This window comes from Castor canadensis, chromosome 11 (assembly GCF_047511655.1).
Source record: "Castor canadensis chromosome 11, mCasCan1.hap1v2, whole genome shotgun sequence".
Classification (NCBI taxonomy): Eukaryota; Metazoa; Chordata; class Mammalia; order Rodentia; family Castoridae; genus Castor; species Castor canadensis.
The window spans coordinates 77,301,383-77,317,931 of NC_133396.1; the positions used below are offsets into that span (position 1 = coordinate 77,301,383).

At 37.0% G+C, this 16,549-nt stretch overlaps 1 pseudogene; it reads right to left on the reverse strand.

Moving 5' to 3' along the window:
* Nucleotides 1-16,222: 16,222 nt before the first annotated feature.
* LOC141414433 (small nucleolar RNA SNORA31) lies at nt 16,223-16,314 on the reverse strand (annotated as a pseudogene).
* Nucleotides 16,315-16,549: the final 235 nt, after the last annotated feature.

The window sequence follows — 16,549 nt, forward strand, 5'->3', positions numbered from 1 at the left end:
AAGCCACAGTAATAATTTGAAAAAAGCAGTAACACTTATAGCATTTTATTTGGAATATCAGTTGAGCATCTATTCCTTTATTTCCTCACTCATTCAACCTATATTTATGAACACATATTTATAGCGTTATGTTGGGCACATAGGGTAGAGCAGGAGCAGAGCAAGTCATAGAAGTCATCTGCTTTTGTGAAAAACAAGTTGTGGGAAAAAGAAAAGTAGGAGGGCCACAGAGACAGACAATAAACAAGCAAACAAATCAAGACATGGAGTGGCTTAAGTGGTAAAATGAGGCCCTGAGTTCAAATCCCAGAGCTGCCTAAAGAAAAAAAAGGAAATGAGACAATCTTGGTAGAAGTCTAAAAGTACTGCCAGGAAAGGGAACTTATATATTTTTTTTTCCACTGGCTTAAACTCTGATGAGAAGGTTATAATTTGGGTTGTTGTAGGTGTTTTGGTTGGTGTGTTTTTTAGTTAGTGGTGGTGTTATTCATGTGTCTTCTATGTTGCTGTGCAAGTCCTAAGGAAAAAGGAGAAAGGCAGATGGGAGGTAAAAGGGCAATGTAAATCCTAGCATGTTCTACCATAGAGCTTCTCAGCCTCGTGCAGTAGAATGATCGGAGTCTACAGTCTCATGCTAAGACTCCAATACAGATGTATTCAAGGAAGTGTAAATAACTAGAAAGAGGCAAAAGATTTTAAACACAAGTATGAATAAGTCCAAAGGAATATTTTTAGAAAAATTAATCTAATAAGTTTATTGAAGATTTATAAGATGATACTCAAAGTTCCCTAAAAGGTCAGAAAATGTTGTATAAACAATGGACTAACTGTATAGTCACTGAAGTCTCTACAGTGGAGAGTACAATATTCACTCAGATGCATAATTTCTGATCATTCATTTTTTAAAAAGTGAATCATTTTATGTTTTAGTGGTTCTTCATAGTTGAGTATAAACCACTTCCAAGCAGTTCTAGAAACCTTTTTACTTTTGTGATTTGTCATCTATGTTTCACTATATGGTTACGCCCAACCTAGCAGAGTTTTATAGCTCTAGCTTTATTATTTTTGTATTATATATGGACAAAGGTAGAGATACAAATACTGGTATAAATTGTGTAAACATGCAATTTAAACCCCTATGCTCAAGATTCTTTTTTCATGAATGTAACTTTGTAATTATTAAGATACGATTTATTTCCAAAATTAAAATTAATTTATTACATACATAAAAGTCGAAAATTAAGAGGTTGTCTCATCCATACAGAGATTTAATTGTATGAATAGTTATAGAATTAGTTTTCATCACTAATGTATATTATTTACTTTGATTAAAATTAAAATGACTTACTAAACCAAGTCTGGTAGCACACATCTTGCAATCTCAACACTTGGGAGATTGAAGCAAGAGAATCACAAGCTTGAGGCCAGCCTGATTACATAGTGAGACCCTGTCTCAAAAAGACCAAAGCAAATAAACAAATAAAAAATTACTTACTATGATTATTATTTAATCATATAATGTTAAATAATTCTATAATTACTAATTTAACTATTAGTTTAACAGCCTATTTCCAAGAATTCCATTTTAAAAAGAAAATGAAAAAAAATTATGTAATTCTTAAGAAATAGTAAGGGAATCAATCTTTGATTTCACCAAAAAATTTTGGGGTCCCTAGGCCAATTTTTCATTAGTAGATGTGTAGATTGGTCTTCACATTGTCTTTTCCATCTCATCTGTGAAAATCTTAGGAAAATTATAAGCTATCCATTGATAAAGTTTTGTTGAGGTGGGCATAGCTGACTAATGACACCTGCTCACTAACTCGCTTAGCTGGCTTTGGGCTGTTCTTTTGCCCTCAGGTACCCGGCACACCTAGATACTCCATTGGAAACCATTTCATCTCAGATTGTCCTAACAAGCTGCTCTAAGTGGGAAGCAAACCAAATGAGGTAAAAACACGAGTCTTTGTCATGCAAGGATGAGTCACTGATACTTGCTAGACCTGGCTACTCCCTGATATCCACCCTTTTTTTGTTTAACCTGGAAAGGGTGACTATCTGGCACAAATGAGAGAATTTAATTAAATTTCACTCAGTAAATATTGTCCCTACTCTGTTACTGTTTGCCAGATATTGTGCAAGTACAACAGGAATCACACTCGAATTTGTCCTTGAGGCATGTATAATTTAGAGGCGTTAGATAAGTTAAAAGGCAATTTTAAAACCTTAAGATGAGTACAAAATAACAGGTGTGATATGGTGCACCTTGATCATTATTTTCATTCAGCTTTGTACAATGGTGAAAGATGATCAAGAAGAGGCAAAGTCTAAGCTGAGACCTAAAAGTAAATAAAATTTAGCAACACAGATCATCATTGTCCTTCACCTTGATAAATCTAATGATCAATTCTCAGTCATCACCTTACCGGAATTATCAATGTCCTTTCCATAATTGCTTGCTTCCACATCTTGGTAAAGCTTTCTTCACCTGACTAGAAAGAAAAAAAATCACACTTTCTGGATCTTCTTCTATGTACGTCACTCAATCTATCTTGTTCCCCAGATATTCTGAGAAATATTCTGAAATAATTGAGCACTTCTGGGCCCAATTTTTGAATTATTTCTCTTTTCCTTGAAGTCTCAATCCCTTGTAGGACATTCGGTTTCAAGATCTTATATTGCATCCTTGTGCTGGTTTCCAAATTTTTATTTCCCATTCTTCTCTCCTGAATCCAGAATTGTCTACTAACCAACATAATCAAATTCTCCACTTCAATTACTAATAGACATTGCAAACGTAACCTATTCAAAAAGAAGCTTCTAATACACCCTCCTAATGTCTGCTCTCGCTATACTCTTTCCCAATTTCTGTTAATGGTAACACCATGCTTCAGTGGTAACTCAGGACCAAAACTTTGATGCAATCTTTGATCCTTCTCTTTATCTTTTATCTCACATAAATCCATTAATGAATCAGATGTACTATTTCCTAAAAATGTATCCAACAAGGATTTCTTACGAATACCACTGTTAGCCCAAGCTACTTTTGTGGCTCATCTCCATTATTTTAATAGCTCCTTAATTTGTCTGCTCACCTTTGTCCTTTTCCATCATCAAAAGGCAGATTGTACCACACTTTTGTTTCACCACCATCTCCTTTTCCTATGGCTTCTCATTTCATGAAAAGAAAAGCCAAGGGATAGTAAGGCCTCTATGGTATGGCCTTACTTTACCTGTCTGATCTCATCTCTTCCAGTATCTCCCCTTTGTTCACTCTGCTCCAGCCATCATTGAGTCTGTTCTGCTCCTGGAATTTTCCAAAAGACAAAATGATTGGTTTGGATATGGAAAGATGAATGCCTGAGCTTGTAATTTAGGCCACTAGGGGAATGGTGTTGCAATCACTGAAAGAGGGAGTATGGGTGGAAGATCAGCTTTGGAGTTGATAGGACAGAGACGCTGAGCATAGTTTTGAAAATGTTGAATTTGAATTACTTCTGAGACATCTATATAAATTTAATGATCATTTCATATATAAGTATGAAGCTCAGAAGCAAGACCTTTGTTGTACATTTACATTTGGGAGTCATCACTATTTGGTAGTTGGAGCTATAAAACGAGATACTGAAGGGGATCTAGCAATGACACAGTTATGAAGCCCTTGTAAGCCAAGGAACAGACAACACAGTCAACCTTCTTTATCTGTGAATTCCACATTCATAGATTCAACCAACCATGGATGAACATTTTGGAGAGATGGGACTTGGACATCAGACTCCAGAGTCTTAATCATTTTGCTTAGGTTGGCAGTGGCTCAAGTGTTAGAGCACCTACCTAGCAAGCATGAGGCCCTGAGTTCAAATCCCAGTACCGCCAAAAAATCACTATGCTTTGCTGTGCCTTCTTTTTATTAATGAGAGTTATCAGAGTTTTAGACTCACTTCTTCATATCGCTTCTAACAGAGTTCTTGTGCCTTATTAGACACAACTGTATCAAGTATCCTCTCCTAAATTAGTCATTGGTAGTGAGAAATTGGATAACTTCACTTGAATACAGTGTCACTTCATCCTTGAAAAAATTTGGGGTCAGTTAAATGAAAAAGGTAGATATTTATGAGGAGACGCTTTTATTATGAAAACCTGGGGAAGACTAGGGAAGTGAAGGAAAATGACATGAAATTTTATGTACTATTTTAAGGTTAAGTATAATAAAGCTTAAAGGTATTATTTTGATTAAGTGGCAAAACAATCACTGATGACCTTTTTGATAATAATTATTGAAGAGGTCAGGATTAGACAGAATTAAGGTGTTTCAAAGAGCTGAGGATAGAGAGAGAATCAAACCACTCTGTAAAATGGAATAGAAAGGAAAACAGAAGACCGTAATGTCGACAAGAACTTTCTTACTTTTGATGAGAAATTTAGTTGAATATATCTCAATGTTGATGGGAAGGACTGAAAGAATGAAACTTGTTGTGAGCTTCCTATGAAGGAAGAGAAGAGAGTGTGAAAGTAATGTCATGTAGTTCTTGAGATAATGGTTTAGGAAAATATATACACACAAAATTAGGTATTTGAGGTTTCTCCTATGTGATAACTACTCTTGTATCTAGGTGGGAGTAGACAAGGTGGCAGGGTGTCTCCCCCATTTGGTACAGACAGTCAATATGCTGACAGCCTATTAAGATTACTCAGAAAAATGTCCATACTCCTTTATCCTAATTGAATGTGGCAGCTCAAATCTCAGTGACTGTGTTATCACAGATAATTCTGTAAACATTCATTTATACCTTAATACCTTAATATTAAGATAGATAATTATAGCCCCATAAAAATAGCTACTCAGGAGGCAGAGTTCAGTAGGATCACGATTTGTAGTTAGCCAGGGAGGTGTGTGTGTGGGGAAGTTAATGAGACCCCATCTCAACAAAAAACTGGGCATGGTAGTGTGAATCTGTCATCCCAGCAATGAGGAACACATAGGTAGGAGGATCACAGTACAAGGCCAGCCCCAGGCAAAAGTGCAATACCCTATCCAAAAAATAACCTAAAACAGAAAGTGCTGGAAGTTTGGCTCAAATGGTAAAGCCTAGCAAGTTTGAGACTGAGTTCAGAGCAAAAAAAGATAAAAATGTAGTTATTTTCACTTTTTTTTATTGTGTGTCACATATTCCTGAATGGATTTGAAGCCTCTTAAAAGTATCAAATGATGGGTGATAGTGAAAATGCCAGCCCATTGATGAAACTCATTTCTTTTTTTGTTGTTGTTGTTGTTGAACTGGGGTTTGAACTCAGGGCCTCATATAGGTAAGCACTCTACCACTTGAGCCATTCCTCCAGTCCTGTTTTGTGTTGGTTTTTTTCAAGATAGGGTCTCATAAACTATTTGCCTCAGCTGGCACTGAACCTTGATCCTCTTGATTTCTGCCTCTCAAGTAGCTAGGATTACAGGCATGGGCCACCAGCGCCCAGATAAGACTCATTTTTTAACAACAATTTTGGGGTTTCTACATAAAGATGAGAGTTTTTATAAAGTTTCCATGCGCAATAAATAAATTCTTGCTTGGTGGTTGTCATAACACGTGTGACTTGAAGAAATTCACATTCTAGACAAAATTAGGAAAAGGAATTCTGAAATGATAGATCACCTAGGTGCAGCTTATTATTTTGAATCACTAAGGTGCCCATCTGAATCACCACGAACCACAAGTCACGTTATGCCTAAGCAGAAACAACAGTCTCCAGACAGCTAGAAGAGGTGGGAGGGGAAAAGTAAAACTTCCCCTATTTAAAACTAATCATTGTTCATAAAAAGTCGCTGGCAATTAATTAAAGCAGGCCCTATCATGTTTGGAATTTAATTTTAGTCTTAACAGTTGGAAGTGAAGCTTATTGTTTTGCTTTAACTGACAGGTATATTACTCCCAATTCTAGAACCAGCAGGAAACAGGACACTCATTCACTCATCTGTTCATTTACTCACATTTCAGCAATTCAGCAGATGTTTGTCAAGTGTCACCTTTACAGCAGTATCCAAGAATTCAGACAAATGTGGACATCTTTGTTTTCAAGCACTCCACCATCTGGTTTAGCATCTCACACAACAGTTGTGAATAATTTTAACTGGATAGTGTCCATCTAATTAAGCATTTCTACTTAACGATCTGTTCCTCTGAGCTTGTGTAATTAGTAAATTCTCCAAATTTTCTGTTCTTTGCATCTTTATGCAAAAGGCAGCAAAGAAGGGTAAATGCAAAATACTGACTTTAAAGGGGTGGGGGGTTTCAATGATTGTCTAATTAATTAAAAATGAATTGCATTCCTATTTAAAAAAGAATGGATAGCCAATGAAAATTGTGCTCATGAATTATTTCAGGTATGCAGTAGGAAATCTCTTGTAAATAAGATTCCTAATGAACGGGGAAAATTTGCAAAGAAAGAATTAAATGAATGGTTCTAGCAGACCCAAAGATTAAAAAAAAATAACAACAACAACAATTGCAGAGTCTCACTACTCTGGCTTATTCCTGGGAAACTTTTCCAAAATCTCTTAAATATAAAGGAGTGTATTTCTGCCAGGCACTGGCTTACACCTGTACACCTAGCTATTTGGGAGTCTTTCAGGATGATCCAGGTTCGAGGCCAACCTGGGCAAATAGTTCTGAAGACCCCAATCTCCAAAATAACCAAAGCAAAATAGACTGGAGGCATGGCTCAAACACTGAAGCCCTGAGTTCAAACTCCAGTCCCACAAAAAGGGGAGCATTTCCATGAATTAATTTGTCTAAACCAAATACATTGATTTGACATCTTGTTTTCTAAGTGAATTAACTTGAGTATTTTTGTTACTTCTGAAATGGAAATAACCATTCATACTTTCTATGGTTAATAGTAATGATAGCTAATTAACTATGAATTAACAATTAGTTAAGCAGGATGATGATTTTCCTCCTGCTTGTGTTGTCATTCAGTTACCTAAAAGTATAACAACCTTATAATCTTTTTATTTTATTGCATTCCTTTGTTTAAACAATACTACCAAGCATTAAATATATGCAAGGCAATATACTAAAAAATGACAAGGTTATAATTTAACAGAGGCAACAAGACATGAAACCACATTGCCACAAAACCCAAATGGAGTACATGAGAAACATAAGAGAGACACGCTCCAGGACAGGAGCCTGGAGCTCCTCCTGAGGGTGAAGCAAGTTAGAGAGAAAGCTCTGAAGAGGTAGGTCAGGTTGTTAGCTCCTACTGGATCTTGACATTGACAAGGTCAGTACAGGCTGGTGGGGAGGATATATTGTGGAAAGATGAAGTGCTCCAATTAGCAAGAATATACTAGAAGACAGAAGAATAGGGCCAAATAATTGATCATCTGTACTGTACACAATAAAATTTGGAACCTAGGCAATAGGTAACAATAACTAAAGAAAAGAGGGAAAAAAATCTCCCAAATTCAATCAAGGAAAGCTATAGATATCTGAGAATTAAAGAAACCCAGCGTCTCTAATCAGTGAACTGTAAACCATCCCTGACCCCCTGTGGGCCACCCTCAACTGGTTTTATATCCTGCAAAGAAAATTTAAAAGGATTGTCACTAATCACCCAGACACACCACTTAAGGTGTGGTTGGGAGGGGTTATCAGAAGTCTCCTTTTTTTCTTGCCAGAAATTACATTCATGCTAAAATTATTTTAAATTGTTGCAGTAGCTACATGACAGGACTCTTCTCAGTGAATCAGTATATGAGTCACAGCAGTTCATGGCATGATTAGGGTATTTCACATGGCAAATAATTTAATACTTCCATCAATCCAGGATATTCCACACAATGGTACGTCCATACCACTGTCTGTTAGGCAGTCATTGGAAACAATGTAGGAGCTATGCAAGTTCACTTGAAGAAATTTCCACAGGGTGAGACAAGAAACAAATACTAATATTACTAACCAATTACTGAGTGTGTAATATATGTCAATGTTTTCATGTATTAGCTTTCTTAATCTTCAATCAAGTCCTGTTGTTATCATTTCATTTTAAATAAAGAAACAAGCACAAAAACACTAAGAAACTTGCCTAGAGGCACACACCCAGCAATTGATAGAGCAGGATTTGAACTTGGACAACCTGCCTCTAGCGCCTAACTTCTTTTGGGGGGTGGGGGTAGGACTGGGGTTTAAACTGAGGGCGCCATACTTCCAAAGCCGACCTCTACCACTCGAGCCACACCTCCATCTCCTAGAATCCAACTTTTTAAACACTACCTGTTTTATATGAAATTGTCTGATTTAGTGTTGGGTTTACTAAAATCCTTATGTCACTGATCATCACACATTGTAAATGACACCATGGCAGTATTAATTACTAGGCAATCAAATGTTTACTTAGTGCTATGAATATAAAATATCAAGATAAGTTTGTTTTTGTTTTTTTTCCATTTTGAATGCTTTTTAGGTAAAGATGTACAGAGATATGCTGTAGCTTTTAGTTTGGACAAGAAGACATTAAATGGTGCTAAGCTAAAGAAATAGCATTTTATTTTTCTATACTTACCTCCATTTTTGCCTTATATAATATTTTCGCTTTTGTTCTACACCATTTGTTGAAATACAGCAGTTGCTATAATTTCCCTCTTGGCTCTTATAATAAGGGTCATTTTTACTACCTGGAACAATTTATTTTAGTAATTAACATGGTCAGAGTTACACAATAGACAAAATGCCAAAGTCTTATGCCGTTACGAAGTGGTCCTTTCCTCCTCCTGCCTGGCTTTAGCACAAGCACAAGAGCCTGTGGAGCTCAAGCAGAGAGGAAGAAAAGGGAAGAAATCATTGTGTTATTAAATTCTGGACTAATTGCACTGTGTTCAAAGGACATTGTCTAAACAATTCTCAGCCTGGACACTTGTTGCAATTTGCTTATGGCCCAGGATTAAGTTGGTTTTTAAAAATATTCTCTCTGTACTAGAAAATAATGTGTACTTTAAAACTGTCAGGTGCTATATTCTGTGTAAGTTGAAGTTTTTGTTGCTTTATTTGTTTTGCTTTGTTTTGTTTGTGACAGTGTCTCATTATATAGCCTAGGGTGGCTTTGAACTCAAGATCCTCCTGCCTCTGCCTCTTGAGTGCTGGGATTATAGATGTCTGCCACCTTGTCCAGCATAAGTTGAGTTTTTAATGATGTTTAAGTCTTTGATGTCCTTTAAGCTTTTTTGTCTGATTCTTCGTTGGATTATTAATGCAGTTATGTTAAAGTTTCTTACTATAATTATGCATCACTCCATTTTTCCTTATATCTCTGAAAACTTTTGTTTTATAGAGTTTAAAGATATGTTACTAGGTGTATTCAAATTTATTTCTTAACAAGCTAAGCCTTATATCATTATCAACTTATTGTCTTCATCCATGATATAGAGCAATACTAAGCATTTTATGTTTTTTTATGATATATATTTATTACATCCTCCTACTGTCAATATTTCTATGTTAATAATTTTTTGCAAGTAAAGCAGGAGAGTTTATTGGGATAGAAAAGTGTAAAGTGACAAAATCAGAGAACAGGAGGGCAGAACAGGTCCTGCTTGAGGGGAGTGAATATGGCACAAATACTGTGCACACATGTATGTAAATGGAAAATGTTACCTGTTGAAACTGTTCCAGGAATGGGGATGAATAAAGGAGAGTGGTGGAGGAAGTGAATTCAAGTATGATATATTTGATCTATTGTAAAACTTTTGTAAATGCCACAATGACCCCCACCCAGCACAACAATAAAAATAAATAAATAAAACTTTAAAAAAGTGTTAAGTGGGAGAGTAGAGTCCCCAGAGTTGGGGGGAGTCCCAAGAGAGGGTACCCTTCTGTCTTAGCATTTTAAGTGTTTCTATTATATACACTATACAGATAGATAGATTTTGTAATTTTATGCTATATGACATTGTCCTTTAAATGTATGTAATCTTCAGTTTACATTTAGTGTAATTATTGGTATATTTGTGTCAACTATTTCATACAAAAAAGACAGTCTAAGATTAAAAATATGATACATGAAGAAAATGTTTTATATATTGACTTAGAAGTAGCATATGTTTTGAAACTTCTTCCAAATTTTTCTACAAACCGAAAGTGAGTTTTCCTCCTGCAAACTAGCTTATTGCACAATGGGTGAATTATATCAAACAATGACTGCCTTTGCCTTTATTCTCTGGATCATGAGATCACAGTGCCTTCTTTAATTTTTTTCATCTCTACTCCTAGGAACTCACTAGTTTATTCCTCATTAGCACATCCGGCATTAACAAATCAAATTTGGGATTGATTTTCTACCTTTAGTACTTATATCCTCTTTCAATTGTCTCTGATCACTAATACAAAACTAACCTTCACAGGACACAGTTTTTAGCATATCACTGTTTAATTCAAAATATTTATTAAGACATTCTACTGCTAGTTATATCTCCTGGAAGAGGGACTTAAGGCCTAATCCACTAATGCTTGACTTGTAAAAATGAATGCCATCCCTGCTAAACCTTCTAGAAAAATGTAGTGTGGTCTTCACTGCATTCTTTATTTTTAGCTCAAGTCTTTTATTCTTTCTGTTTTCTTTTTGGCAGCACTGGGGTTTGAACTCAGGGCCAAGAGTTTGCTAGGTAGGTGCTCTTATGGCTTAGGCCTCTCTGTCAACCCTTTTTTTTTTTTTTTTTTGAGATTTCTTTTCTTTTTGGAGATAGGGTCTCAAGAACTACTTGCACAGGCTGACTTTGAACACCCAGTCTCCGCCGATCTCTGCTTCCTGAGTAGCCAGGATTACAGGTGTGAGCCATGGATGCCTACTGAGCCCAAGTCTTGACTCCAAGTCCCAATAATTCTTTCCTAGTGAACTGCTTGGCCTGGAGTACTCAGGTCTTACAGTATCTATTTTGGCCTCTACTCCAGTTCCTGCTCAATTTCAAAGAACAGAAATACTTAGGAACATACCCATAGTTGCCTAAAGTTGATGAAGAATTCCAGGAGACAAAAGTGCCGGGGAAAGTAGGGCAAAGGTCTCTTTAGAATCCCTCTACTACCCTCATCCAAAGCTCCACACTCAGCAAAGCCCATTTCCCTGAGCAACTAGATGTTGAAGAGCTAGCTAACATTACCGAACGCCATCACTGTTACTACCATAACAAACTCACATTTCTCATGGTGCTTAGAGCAGACTGTGCTCATCCAATCATCACTTGTTTCTACTTCAGTAATGGAAATCCAAGCAAGGTGGGAAAGAAATTATAAAGCTTCAATATGTAGGGAAAAGTGTGACTCATTGTTTCATCCATCCATGATCCAGACATGATTTTTTTTTGGCTGTACTAGGGTTAGAACTCAGGAACTTGCACTTGCTAGGCAGGCATCCAGAAGCCCTTTTTTGCTTTGGTTGGTTTTCATACCTTGATCCTGCTACCTAAGCTTCCCACATAGATGGGATTACAGGTACTACCATACCTGGCCTAAGACATGCTGAGTAAGTATCAGGAAAGGGGAGAGTACCAAAGAAAAATCCTTTAAGACAATGAACACTCCATCATATTCATCAATTTATTCCTTCCTTCTACGTTGTTGAGTGTTTTTTTATGTATCGGGATGCATATGGAATGGGAATAAAACCGAGGACAAGGTTTGGCAACCACCTTCAAGTAGATGACAATCCAGGGATAACTGATAGGTCAGGTGACAAGAAGGGAGTCACAGAAATAACATCAGAGGAGAAAAAAGAGCAGAGCAGGAAGCAAAAAGAGACAGGCGTTCTAGAAGAATGCAACATTTCTGGTGAATTTTTAAAGGCTGAATATAGTTGGGTTCACCGGAGGTTGGGTTCCAAAAGGGCCCTGGATAATGTCAAATGAATGTTTCACAGATGCATCATAGGCCAACAGATAAACTGGAAATTTACATTTGACTCCAATAAGACTTTTATTACAAAACTTTTTTAATGTCAGAGAAAAGAGAGAAAATCCTTCAAATATTTGGCCAATGGCCCAAAGAGATGATCTGAACCTCAGAGGAACCATACTGAGAAAGGATGCAGTAAAGATAAAATTCTATGTAAGATCAAGGATAAAGTGGATTATTGCAACGACTTCTCAAGAACTTCAGAAACATCCCAATTCAATTCCTTCTACTGCCACAACTTTATGAAGAGAGACCAGTTTCCTGTAGAGACTTTAAAAGTCATAAGATTCTTACCTGGACTATGAGAAAACAAAAACCCAAAGAAATTAAGCAAAGTTACATAGGAATGGAGGCATGGCAAGTAAGTGAAATATAATTCAGTGCTGCATCTACTTTGAAAAAATCAAAGTATCATATGTGAGAAAGACTGTGTAGAGCTACATTAAAGTCATTTGCTGACTGGTAGAGTAGCTCAAGTGATAGACCACCTGCCTGACAAATGTGAGGCTCTGAGTACTGAGTTAAAACCCTGGTACCAAAAAAAGGAAAGAAAGGAAGAAAATCATTTGCTCCTACAGTCTCTGCTGATCTTTAAACTTTGTACCCTACGTTTGTAATGTAAGAGCTGCTAGAATATGTCAGTAGCAATAAATTTGTAACTGAGATTACTAAAAGCAGACAACTTTATTAATGAAATATTTAAAAAAACGCTTTCCTAAGATTTAGAATTTTCCACTTTCCACGTTCTCACTGTGCTCAAATAAGGATGGAAAAATACAGATTAGTTCAGAACTTCTTTGTGGAGATAATGCATTCTCATTCAAAATGGAAGTTATGCATTTTGTTTATAGTGAATTTCTGTGAATTATGCAATTATCAAAGATTTGTTAAGCACTAAATATGTGTGAGGATGGTACCAAGTACTAAGCCTAAATCAGGGAAAACAAGCATCCAACAGTGGGATATCTTGTTCTTATGGCAAAAATATTCTAGGGAATAGTGCATCTCACAGTGTATTTTTGGGGTGGTAGGAGGGACTGGGGTTTGAACTCAGGGTTTTGCACTCTACTGCTTGTACCACACCTCCAATCAAAACAGCACGTTTTTAAAACTATTTATTTCAAGCACAAGACTATGCTGATTTCCAATGTTTCAGTAGCTTTTATTAAATTTAAACTAGAGAACCAGCTGCAGATATGGCTAAAGTGGTAAAGCAAGTTTGAGGCCTGGAGTTCAAATCCCAGAACTGCACACACACAAAAATTAAACTACAGAACCAGTTTTACTAATCCTAAACTCATGTGTTCTATATCCTTCCTTTGAACTAGTGGAGAATTTGATGGATACGAAATGGTATAGAATTGGGTCTGCAATTTGCATCTATCTGGTAACTAATAAGGTAGAGCATCTTTTTATACATTTTTGGCCTATATATATTTCCTCTATTCAGTGTCTTATTTTACCAGTGTGTTTATCTTATTGTGTTGTTGATCTTTTCTTATTGTCAGAAAATATTTATATCTGTGGATATCACTCCTTTATTATCATTTATATTTTTCTGTGTGACTCCATCCTCACGTGTGTGTTGGCTAAAGCTAATCTCACTGTTGTGTGCTCAAATTAGCATTTTCCCCACAATGCCTCTGCCCCAAATCTGCAACTTTCTACTAAGAGATGCTCACTTTTTTCCAGAAATTCTGATAACATTTCCATCATGGAGGGAAGTGTCTGACATGGTACAGTTATTTAATAGCTTAGATGAATAAATTAATGATTAGCACTAACTGTCCAGGATCTACACTTCCCAAGGTTGACACCACCTTGTCATTATTTATACAACAATGCTTGGTACTTACTTGCAATAAATAACTTAGAGACTACAAAGATAAATTTAAAACTGGATTGAAAGCTTTGTGAGAACACGACACATTAAAAATTACTTTTTCTTTTTTGCAGTACTGAGGTTTGAACTCAGGGCCTACTCCTTGAGCCACACCACCAACACTTTTTTGTGAGGGTTTTTTTTTCCAAGATAGGGTCTCACAAACTATTTGCCCGGGCTGGCTTCAAACCTCAGTCCTTCTGATCTCTGCCTCCTGAGTGCCTAGGATTACAGGTGTGAGCCACCGGGGCCCTGCTAAAAATTACTACTAGACGGGCAAGAATGATAGTAGAATAGGGCCATGTGTTTGCTTATCTCCAACTTTTCTTCCACAAAAGATTCAAAGGAACATCAGGGAAAAAACTATAATAAAAGTGTAAAATCTAAGTATGAATTTAAAAATCACAAGTAAATTGCGTTGAATAGTATGTCAAAATCAGGAACCCCGGTCCAGAATGGTAATTCAAATTTGTAATCCCAGCAGTCAGCAAACTGAGGCAGGAGGATCATGAGTTCAAGGCCAGTGTGGGCTACAATGTAAAATCCTGACTTGAAAAAGAAAAAAAAAAAGAACAAAAATACCCAAGTATTAAAAACATATATACTTTTTCATATGTGATTTAAAGTTACTAGTAAACACAGCACAAAAGGATATATCATGAATTTTCAGTCTTTCATTGTCAAAATGGAGAAAATAATATACTGTTTAAGGAGATTTTTTTTCCCTAATTCTTAGTACTAAATAATTTCCCAGATGTCCTTTTGTCTTGGAAGCAATGAAAAATGCTCTAAAAAAATGTTCACCACACATTCAGAAATGCACCAAAGAGTTATACACAGTACTTTCTTGTATATATAAGAGGCATATATTAAGGCTTTTTGGAGAATTTGGGAGACTTTTACCTGCTCTGACAACTTCTGTCTTTGGGACAGGAAGGTGGGAGGAATTTTAAAAATAGAAATAAGTTAAAATGGAAGGGTATCAAGAGATAGATCAAGTGTCAAAATCAATCCTAGGGACAGAAGACAGAGCAGAACATGAACCCAGGTTTGAGCATGGTTTCTTACTCCATTTGGGTTGCCAAGCCGAATACCAGAGACCGAGAAGCTAGTGGAGAACAGAAATTTATTTCTCAATCTGGAGACTGGGAAATCCAAGATGAAGGCACCAGCAGATTCACAGTAGGCAGAGGGCTGCTTCCTAGTTCAGGCAATGTCTTCTTGAGAGCTTTACATGGTGGAAGGGTCCAGGGGTGTCTCTTGGCGTTCTTTTATAAGGGCACTAATCTCATTGGCAGAGCCCTCCTGAACTAAAACCCTACCAAAGGCCTTACCTCCTAATACCATCACCTTGGCAGTGAGGATTTCCGGAAGTGGAAGGATGGGGGGGGGGGGGTGTATGGGATGTAAACATTGAAGCCGAAGCAGTGACGAAAGGAAAGGAATATTAGCACAACCGTAAGCATGCACTGGAGCTGTGTGGGAATCCGAGGTTCAGGAAATGATGCATGAGTTATTACAACATTGTACAGGGCAGTGGATTTTTGCTTCAGTCTCCTTCCAAGTCTCTACTTTGTGCACAGCTCACACAAGTCTTACAAATGCAAGCTTCCAAAGCCGTGGGAGTAGCTCAAGTGGTAGAGGACCTAGCAAGCCTGAGGTCCTGAGTTCAGGGCCTCCCAAAAAAATGCAGGCTATAGAACATGGAAGATGTTCCTTCTTCCCATTTTCCACTCCTCAGTACCCAACTGTCCAAGTCAAATAATGTTCAAGAAAAGAGCAGCTGCCTGCTGGAGACTCACACCTGTAATCCCAGCTACTCAGGAGGCAGAGATCAGGAAGATAGAGGTTTGAAGCCAGCCCAGGCAAACAGTTTGAGAGACTCTATCTTGAAAAAACCCATCTCACAAAAGGGCTGGTGGAGTGGCTCAAGGTGAACGCCCTGAGTTCAATCCTCAGTACCACAAAAAAAAAAAAAAAAAAGAAAAGAAAAGAGAACAGGCATTCCTAGTCACTGACTTCCTGTTACTCACTAGGTAGCTTTTATGTATCATAACATTTAATATTCAAAGCATTCCTCTATGAGAATACTATTTTGCAAAAAAAAGAGAAATTATAATCAATAGGTTTTTTTTGAGTTTAAATGCACGTTATTTTTAGCCAACCTACATGACATGTTTTTCTTAGGAAACAATGTCTTCACTCAAATCACAGTCAAGAGAAATAGCTCAAGGTGACATCAGTCCCATTTGTCCTGAGTTCTGGTGTTATGTAGGTGACAAACAGCAGCCAGTTATGATGACAGGTGATGGATCCAATGTACTTGCCCAATTTGTTTCTGTAAGAACAAGGAAGATTACAGAAACACTTTTCCCAGTTAGACTACCCAGCTTTCCTATGCTATCAATGCATTCTCCAATTCAATCTGGGCTGCCACAAAAACAGGCAGAAAGCACAGGGATCATTTTTTTTTCGTATCCTGGTGAATAGTTACCTATTTCTTAAGATTATGATGAAGCATCCAAGTGTGCAAAGTAAAGTGAAAAGGACAAGCTACTTATTCAACGTGAGGAGTTTGTGACCTGGTAGAGCCCAGGTTCAAAACCTGGTCTCACCTTGTTAAACAATCACCACATGGAAACTTGTATCTGTATTTCCAGGAGCAGCGCAGTTTCTCCTTGCTCCATAGCTAAAACCTGCTGCAATTAAACCCATTCTAAACTTTACACAC